Raw genomic sequence first — 16271 nt, forward strand, 5'->3', positions numbered from 1 at the left:
CCGAACTTCGGGAATTTATTTGACGACCTTTCCGACCTCCATTTTTGAATTTTCAAGTTGCGTTGTGATCATGGAAGTCAAGAGTACATCTAGGGTGAGTTTCGGAATTTTAGGAATTCGTTTAGGGCATGTTTGGATTTCAAAACAGAAGCACCATGCGATTTGCATGCGTCGCATGCTCTGTAGCATGCTCCAGAAATTTTCAGCATTTCAGGGTCAACTTCAAACGATCATAACTTTCTGTATATAATGAACTGTGAGAGATTCTACCTATCAATCGAAAGCTCTTTGAGTCTTCTTTCCAATGCAATTGGTTTCATTTAATTTGAACATCTGGGTAAAGAGTTATGATCAATTTACTCCAACCTATCAGCCTGAAAACAACAGAGGATAGCTGCGTCTTTCTCTCTTTCTCCAGGGGTATTTTAGTCTTTCCCACCTCTATATATACACACAAAAACACGAGAATCAGTCATAATTTAGCAACATATGCTTGTTTTCTCTCAAAATTCATCAAGAACAAGTATAGAGTTTTCATAGGAGCTTCAAGAATTAAGGAATTTCACCGTTAATCTTCAAGAATCTTTCATCTAAGGTATGCATAGTATTGATTCATGGATTCCTTTCATCCATGAAGCTAAAAAACCCTCTTTCAAATCTATAAATCATGATATTTATGTTGTGGGTTGATTATAACGATGTTGTTGATGTAAATTAAATTTTAATTCTACGAGTCATCTCAAGAAATCATGAAAACTAATTTATTTTGTATTATTATTCATATGAACTTTATGTTGAGTTCTTGAAATTGCAAGTTGGACGTTGATGACCATGTTGTTGGTGTTGGATGATTTCCAAGTTGGAATCTTTAGGTGATTTTATGAAACATGTTAGTATATAAGTTGAAATCCATAAATTTGGTGGTTTAAGATTTGTTGAATTGATGATTTTACCTATGTCCAAAATTGTACATGTAAGGTGTTCGATAAGATGCCTAAGAAACTAGAAATCATGTAAAATATAGTTAAATTGTGACTAAATGATTGATTCATGATACACCTCTATGTCCAAATGGCTTCCATGCTATGAAGGTGTCTTGTAAACCTTGTTGGGTTGTTCATGAACTAGCTCTATGGATTTATGCGATGTCTATTTGCAATCCCATTTATGTACAAGATTGTGATAACCATGTATGTTATGAAATTCCCCAAGTTATGGTATTGTGGATTGTTGATGTTGGTCATGTATTCAAGAAAGTTATGCTTTGTCAGTTTCCTTCTATCGAGTCCTGAGGGTACTTGTACCCGAAAAATATAGCTGTGTGTCTAGAGCCATGTCATGTTTTCACGATATCCTCAGTCAAGCCATGTTCAGTAGAATTCAGTCAGTCATGTGACTCAGGAAAAATCTCAGTAATCTCATGAACTCAGTCAGTAATAGAATTCGGTAACATTCCGTCAAACAACGGAATTCAATAAACTCAGTCCATGTACCGTTCAGTTTATCATGTTCATTGTCTGTTCAGATGGAAGTAGTAATTAGCACCGAGTGAACCCAAGGATGGGAACTCACCTGCCAGTAGAGGGTGTGATTCTTAAAAGCAATCCTTGCGTTCCAGAACTACGTAGCCAGCGTAGGTTGAGACATCAATACCTATCAGTTGAAGGTAGATGAGGTGGCTTAACCTGTCAGATGAGGGTCCCACCATTTTCATTAGAGTACCTGCCAGATCAGGGTCACTCTCAGCTTGTCCTTACCTGTAGCGCGGTATTGACACCCTTCCAGTCAGGGTACAGATTGGACCCCAGCTCAGCTATAATAGCAATATATGGGGCATGTCGGTTAGATAACTATTTCCCACCGTCTTAGTATCAGTATCGGTAAAAGAACTCAGATAGTTTTTTAGTATATCAGCGCCGTCAGATACAGTCACTCATGTTAACAGTTATCAGGACTGTCAGATATAGTCAACAGTATCAGTCATATCAGTTATCAGTAAACTCATGATATCAGTACCCAGACTCAGTAATCATGTATCATGATCTCAGTTACAGTTATTATGTATTTATGCATGTATTCTCATGTTCATGTTAGTCAGTATTGTTTATGCATATGAACCCCATGCATTAGCTTACCTCACTTGCATACTCAGTACATTCAATTGTATTGACGCATTCGCGCTATGGTGTTTTATTTTATACCATAGGTTCAGCAGCACGAGCTCCAGAGCACCAGTAGCATTTCAGTTTCAGCAGCAGAGTCGCAATGAGTCCTCATACTTCGAGGACTATTACGCTATCATTACTTATTTCAGTTGCTTTCAGTATATGGAGTTAGTTGGGAACATGTCCCCTCAACTCCTTATTCAGACATATGTAGAGGCTTTCAAATTTGATTCAGACTTTAGTATTTTCAGTTATGGTATTGTGATACCGTATTTCAGATGTTATGACTTTATTAGATGTGAACCTTGTGGCCTTACAGCTCTTACGTATTCCGCTTTATCATGTATATTATGTAGTGTACAGGTACAGATATCAGTTATGGGTTAGCTTGTGGCCCTTTAGGGTCATGGGCACCTTGTAGCGTTTCGATTATCAGAATTGGGGCGTTACATCGCACTTATTGTATAATGGTTCTAGCTAAGTATATTCAAATAACACATGAAGTTGTTTGCGAATTACAGTGTTCATAAAAATGAAGTTAGGGTTCCTATTGTTAATAGTGAATGAAGGAGTAGTTTAAAGAGAGAAACATTTTTCTTGTGTCGCTTGTATTCTCTGGTATGGAGGTTTTTGACGGATATTATTTCGAATATGTTGGTTTAGAGAGATAAACCATTGCTCTCTGGAACTGCTTATTGCTCTGTTCAAGTTTCTCCTTAGGCCGATTTCTTTCTTGTTTAGAAGTCGCATGAAACAACCCTCATGTTGCCAGCCTCGATCACTTATATTTTTAAGGTTGAGAAAATGATAGAATGGTCTCTTATGTTTGGAATTTGGTCTAAGATAATCCTTTAAATTGAGTATTTTTGGTGTCAGTTAAATGTATAACACATGCTGTCAGTAGTTTTCTTTGATGTAACTAGTTCAAACGATGCATATATATATATATATATATATATATATATTCTTTTCTGTAGTTGCCAAGAACATCAATCATATTATAACTACAATTTTGTTTTATTTATGAACCATTAAATCAGACAAATGATTCAGAACAAGATGAGTAACTGGGAAAACTTTATACATATAGAGTAGTATACTAATTTACTAGAATTCAATGTAAAATTTAAAGTTACAACTTCTCTAGCTCAAGCCAAACCAAGATCAAGAATGGGTACATTTTGGACTTTCAGGTACTTCATACTACTATATATCTTCTTTTACTTCAAAACTATCCAATATGAAGAACAAAAATAATTGGCATTTGATTTTGAGAGCTTTGGTAAAATTTCAAACTTTTGAGTCTTAGCTTACTCTTTATGGTGATGCTAAGGTTGTTAATGATAGTATACAAATGAGTGGTTAAATTGGTTTTAGTGTTGGAAGAATGTTGAACTACAAGGCAACTGATCTGCTTGAAAGAAATTCAAGTAAAATGGTGTCTTTTTCAATGCATTTTTTGTTTCTCTTGTTAAGAGAAAATGGGGATGTATTTTCTTTTGTGATGGTGCCTATTGGATAATTTGGGTTATTGGGTGGTAAGGAAAATGAAGTTTCTTGCTGTGGAATTTGATACATTTATGGATGAAAAATATGGTGATGTGAATGGAAATCATGTTGGTGTTGATTTAAACAATTTCATATCTGTGAAAAGAAGTAATGTGAATGGAACATAAGGAGTACAAAAAGTTCATAGTAGTTATGGATAAAACTATGAAAGATGGTAAGGGTAAAAATTAGGTACTTGACTGAACTTGGGAGTTCAATTTTATTTGTTTCTCTAAGTTTTGTGCTTATGTTTCTGTTCTATGTTGTAGCTGTAATTTAATGATCAATTATCCTTAATGTAATTCTTCCAGCTAATTTGTTCAATAGTAATATTAACTACAAAAAACATGTCAAATTGCAGGGGTTAATTTTACAGTTTGCGGGGGTTTTAAATGTAATTGCAGCAATTTTCAAAACCCCCCAGAATATGAGCTATCACAAACAAGTTGCGGCGATTTTTTTCCGACCCCCATAATTAATTTGCAGCGGTTACAACCCCCGCAATTAATTTGCGGTAGTTATTGACCCCCACTATTCTAAATTTAATTCTTTTTATAATAAATTTTTATTTAAAACTTACGGGGGTTAAAACCTCCACAATTTTTATTTTTATTTTTAATTTAGTAGGACCCATCAATTTTCAATAACTAATTATAAATTTCAATTTTAACTCAAATTTAATTATTTCTTTAGGAATAACTGCAATTCAATATTTGTTCAATTCATATATCATTAATACAACAGAATAATTAAACATTGTAATTGACAAGCATATAAAAAATACATTAAACATTAAACTTCAAAATTAAATTTTCAACATTAACATTTTCAAACTCCAAATTTTCAACATTAACTAGTATCTTCAAACTACAAAATCAAATTTAAACACAAAACCTTCAATATTCTATGATTCACTCCAACCACACAATTACATCATCATAATTAAATATCCAAGACAAAATGCAACGAAATCAAAGAATGTCATTAGGATCATTATCATCACGTGATCTCTTGACATCCATGGGCAAAATGGGTCCACTAGCTGCATCACTTGGCAACATAAAAATGCAAAGTATAAACATCAATCAATAAATTTTCCATCCTTATTATATTATAAACAACAAGTTATAGTGAACATCATGTTTTAACACCATGTTGGAAAAAATTTCAAACTTCCAGAGAAAATCAAGCCTCTATAGTGAAATATCGTTATAACAAGATGACATTATGGAGAGTTATTACTAGATTAGTTACTTTCTATTCAATTAAAGGTGGTAAGTTGTTGTTCCTAAAATTTGATTATCTGTTTGGTAAACTTGCCTTAGCTACATCAACACCCTTACACTTTTGATGTGCACATAGATATTACTATAAAATTGTACATATTGTCAAATGGGTTAAAACTCAACAAAACTTTGGTATTTCAACAGTTCATTGTTTTCGCTTAATATATACTCCCATGTTCCTAATCTTTCTATTGCAAGAAATTTAACTAGAATTCGAAAAATAATAGTAACTTATAAGCTATATGTGGCCAAATACACAGTCCAATTTAACAAGAAAAAGTGCTTGCACTCCACGTGACTATTTATCTTCGCCTAACAACAACAAGAAAGTGCTTGACCTTCAAAATATTTGTCCTTTTTTCAATTACACAAACTACAAGTTACCTGTTACCATCTAAGACAGTTATGAAGCTGAATCATAGAGTAGCCACATATTGAGAAATGGTCCTCTATTATGGGTTGTCCTTCTATATATAACAGGCCCAAATAACTAATACTAGCAATCTACTTTTTAAACTTACCCATCTCTATTAGTATAAGATCAACTGAAATGGCATGTTGGAAAATTTTAGTTACTCTACTTGTGTTATTTCTTCTATCCTTTCCTGTAACAAACTGCATTAAAACAACATCTTTACTTCTCAGAAACACTACTGAAGGCAAAGTGAGATGTGTTGATGGGAGGAATTGTATACAGATTCTATTAGCAAAACTTTTTAACTGCAGGCTGCATTAACTATACTACATATAATCATGACACTGCAGATGTTTGTGAAAATATTGAGACTGACACAATATAAATAGATAAGCGAAGGCAGATTCATACCATGTGCCGACATGGAAGTACAGTAGTATTGCGAGGTTCAGAGAGGCATATCACACATTCTTTCCCAAGATCATTTCCATCAAAGTCACTTTCAACTGAATTACCAATCCGGAAAATCTCTTGCAACTCATACCTCATGCCAATAACCCAGAGGATCTACTTCGCTACCCTAACATGGTACTACCTTTGTCCTTTTCGAAAACTGCCTGAGTAATATTTGAATTAGTGGATCCCAATGCTGCACTTCCATCCTCTGCTCCACTTTGGCTATCTAATGTTGCCTCCGCCTTGACCGCAAGTGGATAACAGTCATGCTGCAAGAGGAAAAGGATGAAGAAATACTTTCGATTAGCTCAAGTTGAATGCACTTACATGTCATTTAAAGAGTCGACAATACATTCCCAAGCAAATACAATTTGGAATAACAAATAAGCACAAAGTAACTACTTTGATAATTCCTACATGAGCGCCCAGAAGCTGCAAGCATATTAGAGAACGTTCCTAGTAATTACTCTCACAGTTGAAAAAATTCCTTCCTTCAATAAGTACAGCAGTCATTACCATAGTAGACATCACGGTCATTAACGGATGACAGAAGACTGAGCAGTGAATACAGATTACCAACGACCAATAAAGAGAAAACAACCATACATGCTCAAAGTATATCAGATCTTAAACTTTGAGGATTGCTGTCTTAGCTTTCAGTATAATACACCATTATGGAACTTATAGACATTCAAGATAAATACATGATGTGTTCAATCTAAGAAGTAACTGGTCTAGCATAGTACAATCCATTTAGTTAGAAAAATAAAAATTTTGTTGATAATCAAATTACTTACATATCCAAAAATCAAATGATACTCTATTTTTTCTTATCAATAATTTTCTTGCCATCCTACTTCGGAAACACTCCTTTTGAGCCATAGGTCTATCCTAAACAAGCTCTCTATCTCACAAAGATAGGGGTAAGGTTTGAGTATTTCCCATCCTCCCAGGCGCCAAGGTCTTGTGGGATTACACTGGGTATGTTGTCATGTATCTCAACACAAGATTCTATGGATCAATTCCTTCCTTACAACAGGGAATACGCTGTAAGGAGAGCGGTGCAGATATCAATTGCCTCTTTGAGGTCTGATGCTACTATACAATGACGCAGGACATGCTGATAAAATGATTCTTACCATCTTCCGTCCATTTTTTTATCAAAAATGAAAGCAACATATCATATTAGATCAGAATAGAGTGTTACCCATCGATAATGATATATAGATAGAGTAGAAGACCGAGTTACAGATCATTACGCACCATTATTTTGAATGGTGTAAACTGAATGGTAGTAAGAAGTGAAAGGTTGGGGAATAAGATGACCATTGACTACAAAACAATATACCTCATTATTTTGTATTCGCAACAGCAAATCTTTAACTTTGTCATCAGTATGTTGGACCTACATGAAGTCAAAAAATAGAATAAAGGGTAGATCCCTACATGATAGTTCTCAGAGATTTCCTTTAACAGATACGGTAAGGATAGAAAAACTAAAACAAAATGAAAGACGGCAAGCAACAACGAAACAAGCTTAACAAGAGAATAATCTTTTTCCTTGAAACAGAAAACAAGGGAACAATCTTTTGGTACTGAAGGTTGTAAAACTTTGTTTTAGGCAAGGGCTGGGAGAAGATGCAGGTTTTCATCAATTGAAAAATATGGTCATAACAAAGAATGATATATTACAAATACAGAAGAGGATGAGCCAAAGTACACTTCTGATAACATAAAATAAAAGGAGCAAAATTACACTCCTATGTATTTGGCTACTGGCCTTCCTTGAAACAGTCTTCCAATCTCCACCCACTTGTTTTTTATAGCTTGCTGGCAACCAATTTTATAAATTGCAGGATCCAATTTTTTCTGCATTCAGATAAGCACTTAGGCAAAAGAAAGTTCACTAAACAATGGAACTAGTCGGAAAACATCTACCGCTACTGGTGGTACATCGTCAGGATAGGGTCAGCAGACAACTGTTAGTGAAAAGAAGGATCAGAATGGCAAGGGAACTAGTTGGAATCAGGCAACTGGTTCAGGAAATGCGAGCACAGCTTGGAATGCAAACAAATCCAACTTTGAGGATGTGAACAAATCAAGAGAAATAAGTGACGGACCGACTTTGAGCAAACTACATCTCGAAGAAACAAAAATTGTCAAAAGAGATTAATATGCAAGTCTAGTATCAGCAAGTTGCACATTCACTGACTTCGACCATGTTACACACACCTTCATCAATAAATAACAGAGAATCGCAGCTTTGGACACATTTATATCTGTCTAACATATGTGAAGGCATAAAAATTCTAACAGATCCTACATAACAAGCAGCGGCACAGTATTGGTCTCCGAACAAGGAGAGTCCAAGATTGTGTGTCTGACTTCTTCGAGCAAACTACATCTCGAAGAAATTTCAGACACACTCTACACTTGGCCATCATTGGTGGCCAAAGTGTCAAAGTCGACTGTGAATGAGCTGAAACGCCGCAAATTTGACAGTCGACTGTGAGCATTATATTTTAATGTTCTTGACTATAGTTTTTTTTTAACACATATTTTGACATATATAATCAGAGAACGTGCAAGAAGATGTAATATTCATTCATGGGTTCATATCATCATCAACATTTTGGACAGACACTATTTCTAAATCTATCAAAGGCAGCAAAATCCAAAGCCAAGTGACTCACTTTACACATTAAGAGACTATGTAGAGATGACTTACAACTACTACTTTGCACCAACCTCGGAGTCCAGCTCAATTGCAATGGCCGGCCGACGGAGTCAATTTGGGGGAAATGGAGTCAATTTGGGGGAATGAGAGAGGGGCTGATTTGGGGGAAAAGAGAGGGAAATTTGGGGGAAATAAAAGCTGTGAATTAAAAAAAGAGGGAAAATTTTGGATAATTAAAAACAGAAGCGGAAATTTTTTTTCAATGGTATAAAATGCTATTTTTTTTTATTGATAGCAGGGGTTTAAAACCCCCGTAATTTATAGCGGGTTTAAAAATCCTGCAAATTTATAAATTTTAGTGGTAGTTTTTTAACTTCTGCATTTCATATAATTTTATGGAGGTTAAAATAACCCCCGCAAATAAACCCCTACAATTTGACTGCTTTTTTGTAGTGATTCTTGATGAACTATCTAAACTAATTTTATTTAATTATTCTTGGTTAATAACTAAATTAATTTCATTTGCAGAAAAAAAACTTGAGGGTTGATAACTCAGACTGATACATTCAAGACTACACACAAGAAAGAAGAAAACCTTTGGAGATGGTCAATAGAGAGGCGTGACAAAGAAGCATGACAATGATGAGGATGATCATGATCATGTGGCAAACATGTCATCGCGTCGTTAAAGTTTAGTGTTGCAGTAAATATCTAAATTATGTACTTTGTGGTGGTTTATTTGAATTATTAAGTATTTGAATCTTTGAACCAGTCTGAAATAGAATTGTATATATAACTTACGACTTCTATGTTTTTCTCACTCATTTTTGAAGTATTTTAATGTTGATTTTCGTATGGTATTTATTGGACGATATTTAGTACATGCATTGTTGTAGTTTGATTGATTGGTGGGAGCTTTTGGAGCTTGATTTACCTGATTAAGTTGTATATATATTACAGTATTGAATTGAATCAAAATGACAGAAAGACATTTGTAAAAGCTGTCATTCACCACCAATTTTTTTATTTTTTTTTGGGGGTGGGTGGGAAAGAGACCTCATAGGGTCGCTTTTTTACATTTTTATTTTTCATGATATTAACAAAAGTGATATCATGTGGTTTCTAGTCTACAATTTTTTTCCAACGACGCCAATAAGAGACCTCAAGAGGTCATTTTCTTTTTTAAAAAAATATTTTAATAAAACATTAAGAAATAATAGGGACCTCATGAGGTCCCTATTTCAATTAAATTTTTTTTAAAATAACCAAATAGCGATCTTATGAGGTCTCCTTTATAAAATAATAATCATATTTAAAAATAATTTAGAGACCTCACGAGGTTTCTTTTGAGAAATTTTGAAAAATAACTTAGTGACCTCGTGAGGTCACTTTTTGTAAGAGACCTACCGTTGAAGTCTCTTACAAAAAGCGACCTATGCTTCAGAGACCTATCATTGAGGTCTCTTTTTTATGTCTCTTTTTATAATTTTTTTAGTAGTGTCTCTATTAGTTTGTTATTTTGTAGTAGTTTACTGTTCGTAGATGGATTTCGATCGGCTTTGAGAAAATTTTGTGTGTAAAATTTAAGTTTAATTGTATTGTTTTGATATCACTTTTATCGTATCATTTCGTTGCAGTTTATAGGTTATAGATAAATGTTGGTGGGCTTTGAGAATTTTTTTTATGTAAAAGTTAGGTTTAGTTGTATTATCTTGGTATCTCTATTGTCGTATTATTTTGTTATTGTTTACAGGTGGTGAGTGTCGTACAATTTTGAGAAAAAAATTATATGTAAAGATTAGATTTAATTGTATTATTTTGATGTCTTTATCATTGTATTGTTTTGTTGTAATTTACAGATGATAGATGAATGCCGATAGACTTTTAAAAATATTTTTATTAAAGATTAGGTTTAATAAATAAATTTTTCATCTTTACATACTCAAAAGATATTAAATTTAATTATTATATTCATCTTTATTATTTAAACAAATATCCTATTTAATGTAATGTTTGAACTCATTAAAGTAAGGTACACGTGCTGACGCGTACACCTAAACTAGTATATATGTGTTTGTATAAAGTTCAAGGGACCTTGGGTAGATGCACTTTGTAGTAGATACATATAATAAACACGCAAAGGAATGCTCATACCGGTGAGTGCTCATTCGCTCGTCTATTCTTTATCTATTTAATTCTTTCTTCTATCTGTTTATTTAATTTAAAAGTCGACTTGCGGTACGGGACTATAAGATAAGACACAATTCTTGTACTAATTAATTAATTGGTAAGAAAGAGCTTCCACAAGAGTTAACTAGAAGACTCTTGTATTGTATGTATGGCAACCCTTTCTTTCACTACTAGTGGACTCTTGCAGAAAAAGAACGACAAAAGCAATCTTTTATAGCGCGTTTTCAAGCGCTTAGCTTCTGCTAATGGCGGGGCGGCAAGGCTATGTTGTCTAGTTGGACGCGTAAGACAAGAAGATACGAACGACGTGTCGGGCCCCTTTAGAAAATAGGGGATGTTTTTTGTGTTAGCAATTGCGAATATCCCTCTTCTTATCTTAGCATGCATAGTTTGTTTACATGTCATATTAGGCTAATTACACTAGTTTCAAACTGAAATTTGAATGAATAATCGATTTATTTAGTTTTATCATTTTTTTCTGCCTTCAGAAGAATAAAGCATAAGCATTTTTACTGTTGTTAGAATTTTCTAACAAGTAACTATCTCGGTTTCATATATAAATTTATATAGAATTTTTGAAAATGACTTTCTTTAGTGTATAAGCAATTCTTTAGTGGTCGCCGAAAGTACGGTGGAGGTTGGCTGAAAGATGATGTTGTGCGGCGTTCAGAACTAGTCTTGAAGTGCATGAATTATAAAGAAGTAAGCAAACGAGACGATTCTTTCTTGAACTATATATATTGAAAATAAATCTTTCCCTCCACATCAATCACGAGTTTTTTTCTTTTCCTCTTGTATATCGTGAAACACCCTTATTACTAGGTTTTGAAAAATACTTTGAGTAAAATTGTTGTTGAATTAAAGAAAAAGTTTATTTTCAGCGTAAAATAAGATTACTCACTTTGAGCGAAATACTTTGAAAATTAGTTTCCTATCATGACTTCTTTGACCTGTTGTAAACACCTAATTTTTTACCAAACCTAATGTTTTAATAGCATTTTAGTATTCAATTTTTTTTTTTTAGGTCTAAATTAAATATTTGAAGTTCATCCTATTTTACAAGGTTTGGTTTTATAGTTTTGAAAACGAACAAAAAAAAAATAGAATCACATTTTAAATAAGCTTTTATTTTTTATTATTTATTTATTTATTTTTTAAAAAATCTAAATTATATTTGTCTTCTTCTTTTAATTTTTAATAAAGAATCTAGTGATATTAATATTTCTTAATCATATTTCTAAGACTAGTTATTTAACTTATTTTGTATTTTGTTAAGTTTTAAATAGATTTTATTATTTTTATTTTATTTAAAATATTAATTTTTATTTTTTTTTAAAAAAAAACTTATCCTAATCTACCCTAACCTCTTCCCACCTTCCCACTTCCACTCAACCTTCCCCACGTCCCATTCTTTCCCCACATCCCATAATTCTCTCACTTTCACAACTCACACAACACACTATTATATAAACCAACAACACAAACACTTAGAGGGGAAGACATTGAACAACACAGGAGAAAACTAAGAAGAAATAAAAGGGGAGAACATTCTTCAGACAATCAAAGAAAAAAAAAAGGGAGAAACTAGAGAGAAAAGAGAAGAAAACAAAGAAAAACAAGCACACAAGTTAAACTTCGAGTTTACCATTCACAGTTTTAAGTTCGTGACTTCTAAAATCAGTACATTATAATAATTTTGTCATTGTGAATCGATCTTCTCAAAGGTATATCTCAATCATCCTTGTACAATTCGATATTGCAATTATTCAAGATTCGGTTCCAATATATTATGAAGTGTTTTTTTTTTTTTACGTATCTATCTAACTTATTATTAGTTTTAATGTAACATATAAAGCATGTCATAATTACTATCACTAAATTTAGTAAAAACTATTATCATGTTCTATATTTTATTGCATGTTTAAGTAAATATATTTTTTATTAATAAGTATAAGCTTCATGAATGTGTGACGTGTAGGTTTGTATACTATGATTGTTTGTGTTTCATGTGTCTATATTTGTATATTCATTAGGGTAATATTCTAAAGGGTTGCATGATCTAAGCATTTTTTTAGTGAAGGAGATTATGATTAGGTCATATCTTAATATGTCATTCTATTTTATTTTGTCATCTAACTTACCATGCTCTAGTATGACAGAGATTGTCAGTTAAGTAAAAAGAAAAATCAACTGAAAAAGGTAAAAAAAAAAAAAGGGATCGATTTTGCTAAAGAATACGGAAAATGTTAATAGTGGAAAACAAAAAATATTTTGTGACTTCTTGGATTTCTTGACCTTTTCTTTTTTTGTTACTGATTACTACTATTTATTCTACTACTAGTTGTATAACTTAAATTATATTTGCACTCTACTATTTAAAGAAGTAACGAAGACTTTTAGTAAAATATTAATCGACGGCTACCCTCGTTACAATTAATTTACTTGCACATCATTTATGTCGACGGATAAATGCATATTCTCAAAGTTTTATTTGTGTTGTTGTGTTGGTTGATACAGCTCACTAAGTTATTGTTGTTTCCACACTCATTTCGTTCTTTGCAATAGTTAATAACTTTTCTTGTTTATATATATATATTATTATCTTTTTAAAACAGGAAAGAAGTAATAATTTTCAAGTTGGTAGCAATTTATTAAGTTATATTAATATGATGACAAGACATCTCATAATAATATGACTATATGAATCACAAAGAATAGCTACTGATCATTTTTCCACCGCATACTAATTCATACGTTTTAATACGAAAATACTTCTAACTCCGACACGGAGATTTGACCTTATCAATTAGTATATAATGTAAAGATATCAAGGCATTCACGTTAATTAGTCTTTAAAGAGTGCGTGCAATTATTTCTTTAGGAAATAAGAGAAATAATCATAAAAGAATAGGTTTAGGTGTTTGATCCAGAGAATTATAAGTTTATACAAGCGAAAGTTAACAATGAAGTCGGAAAGTCCTGCTACCAACCATCGTTATAATAAAATCAACATATTATTTTAAAGCCGATCTGATTGGGATGGATAGATTTTAAACATGTTAGAATTTTGTTTAGACTTGGAAAAAAATGGGGGATGACTCATAAATGCCTCAAAGGCACGAGAAATGTATCAAAACTCGTGGTAAGGTCGAAAAGTACTACTATCGGTAAGCCACGCATTAATACAGTTTTAAATATATTAAAAAATAAATAAAAGCGGAATAGAAGTCACTTTTAGGCCAACAAATATTATATATCCAAAAGATTAATTTAAGCCAGACGTAAGTTGTTAAAGCGATCGTGCTAGAACCACGGGACTCGAGGGGTGCCTAACACCTTCCCCTAGGTCAACAGAATTCCTTATCCAGATTTCTAGTTCGCAGACCAAAAATAAAGAGCCATTTTCTTTTGAATGAGGATTCAAACTCAATTCCAAGTGGAGACTCTGTAAAATAAATAATCCCTTTTCAAAACGTCACTTTATTTGAAAAAACTCATTTTTCTCTAAAACCAACTCCCTAGCGAGGTTGGATGCGGAAAAAAATAGGGGTGTGACACCTATATTTTTTTATTACGAATCAAGAAGCCTTTTCTATAAAAAAAAAATCAATTTAAACTATAGTAAATTCTCATTTTATATATTTTCTTTAATAATTTGCCAAGTCATTTTTTAATATAATATTTTATTTTTTCGATTAGATGAGACTAAGTGCATAAATGTAAATAATTGTAAATTACACCCATTATTACATTGTAATGGTAAAGTAGATGAAGGATTTTGGTGTATGTAGTCAAAATTGAATGGTTTTTAAATGGATAATTGCTACAGGGATAGATGACATAAGGATGACTAACAAAATAAAATATAAGTTCCACAGAACAGTTAAAAAATTAATAATGATATATGAAATGAATATTAGGTTTTTTTTGGTAAGTAAATGAATATTAGGTTGCTAAAATTAAAAGCATACATCACAAGATGAATGTCCCAAAGTAAATGCGAAATTTAAGATAGATGTGTAATCATATATGATTAAAAATAATTACATTTGCGAAAAAGTTCAAGTAGCACGTATAAGGGTAAAACAAAAAAAAAAATTAGTTTAGATTATTTAGTCAGGTCCAATATTCTACGTCAACTTTCAGATGAAAATTTTATTTCTTCATCAAAGGCATAGAGTACTCACTAATGAAATCATACAACACGAGTGGTTTAGAATTGAAATTGAATATTTGAGTGAGATTCTCAAAATTGAGGTATTGAACTACAAGATTTCACCGAGAATAATTTATGTTGCAGTTAAGAGAAGTCACTGCGATTCTTATCCTCCAGTGATTTTTGTAATTGGTCTTAACACGCCAGTAGACTCTAATGGGACATATATACGTAGTACATTAGATAGAGGTTTGTAATCATTTTAAAGAAAAAAATAGAAATACTGAAGCTAAATAAGTGTGAAAAATATAAAAACATTTATCGTTCTAAAATATTTTTATTAACTAGCGTGAAATCTAAGTGTGGCGTATAAGATGTATGTGTAGCGCACAAAATACACGTGTGACGAACACAATTTTTTTTATTGAACATTTTAAAGTGTCTTATTAAAATTTAAATGTGGACACTAATTTTGTTGAACTATATAATGTATATGGACAGGCCTCCGGACGTGACATAACACAAAGCCTATCCATTTTCAAAGTTAAACTTTGATTATTTTTTTAAGTAGGACCTCTAATTCCACATTTTCAAAAGGTCCACCTTGTATTAGCTGATTATTAAAATATTTGATTTCCCAAAATACAGTAGTATCATCTCTAAGAAAAATCACTTTCCAAATTAAATCAATAAGAAAGCTCAAATGTATATGAAAGTTGTATTTCCTTGTCAAAGGCATAGAATATTCACCAATGTAATCATAGAGAGTCAGTGACTCATAATTATATTGATATTGAATATTTGAGCGAGATTCTCGATATTGGGGTGTTGAACCACAAGATTCCACTTAGAATAATTCATGCTGTAGTTAAGATTAGTTACTGTAATTCTTATCATACAATGGGACACATTTGCGCAGTGCATTAAACCCGAGGTCTGTAATTATTCTTTCCGAATCTCGAACTGAAGCTAAATATGAGGAGTTTGGCCTATCAAAGAACATAAAATTATATTACATAAACATTAAGAACTTACTGAAATAAAAAAAATAAAAAAATTGAGATTAAAAATAGAGTTTGCTCACTCTTGACCACCACTGAGTTCAAATGTGTTAAAACTTATCTCTAGATCTTGAGCGCATGCTATAATTACTCCACCTTTGCAAGAATTTACAATTTACTAGTTATATGAAGTTCGTATCAACAAGTCAAATGATGATTGAGTTTCTATTGCAGCAAGTAACAATGAGGCAGATTCCTCTGAATCTTGAACAACATTCCTGCTCTGTGACTTGGCCTCCAACTACACGCTAAATTACTTTTTTTTTGTTCATGTCCAACCAAATTGCCACCTTAGTGTTTGAATATAATGATGCTTT

At 32.4% G+C, this 16271-nt stretch overlaps 2 long non-coding RNA genes across 4 annotated transcripts; one reads left to right on the plus strand and one right to left on the minus strand.

Annotated features, from left to right (window-relative positions):
• Window positions 1-293: 293 nt before the first annotated feature.
• LOC107865925 lies at window positions 294-2487 on the plus strand. Its single transcript, XR_001672740.2, has 2 exons — window positions 294-595; window positions 2207-2487. It is a non-coding gene; the product is annotated as an uncharacterized LOC107865925 (long non-coding RNA).
• A 2000-nt stretch (window positions 2488-4487) lies between these two features.
• LOC107862350 lies at window positions 4488-8783 on the minus strand. 3 transcript variants are annotated; one of them, XR_007053860.1, is made up of 5 exons: window positions 8599-8783; window positions 7219-7275; window positions 5826-6139; window positions 5521-5614; window positions 4506-4763 (listed from the first exon to the last, which is right to left on the minus strand). It is a non-coding gene; the product is annotated as an uncharacterized LOC107862350 (long non-coding RNA). The 3 variants fall into 3 exon arrangements; XR_001671970.2 differs by lacking the exon at window positions 5521-5614 and having other exon boundaries at window positions 4488-4763; window positions 8599-8769; XR_007053861.1 differs by lacking the exon at window positions 5521-5614 and having other exon boundaries at window positions 4510-4755; window positions 8599-8757.
• Between the last annotated feature and the right edge of the window lie 7488 nt (window positions 8784-16271).

This window comes from Capsicum annuum, chromosome 3, assembly GCF_002878395.1.
Source record: "Capsicum annuum cultivar UCD-10X-F1 chromosome 3, UCD10Xv1.1, whole genome shotgun sequence".
Lineage (NCBI taxonomy): Eukaryota > Viridiplantae > Streptophyta > Magnoliopsida > Solanales > Solanaceae > Capsicum > Capsicum annuum.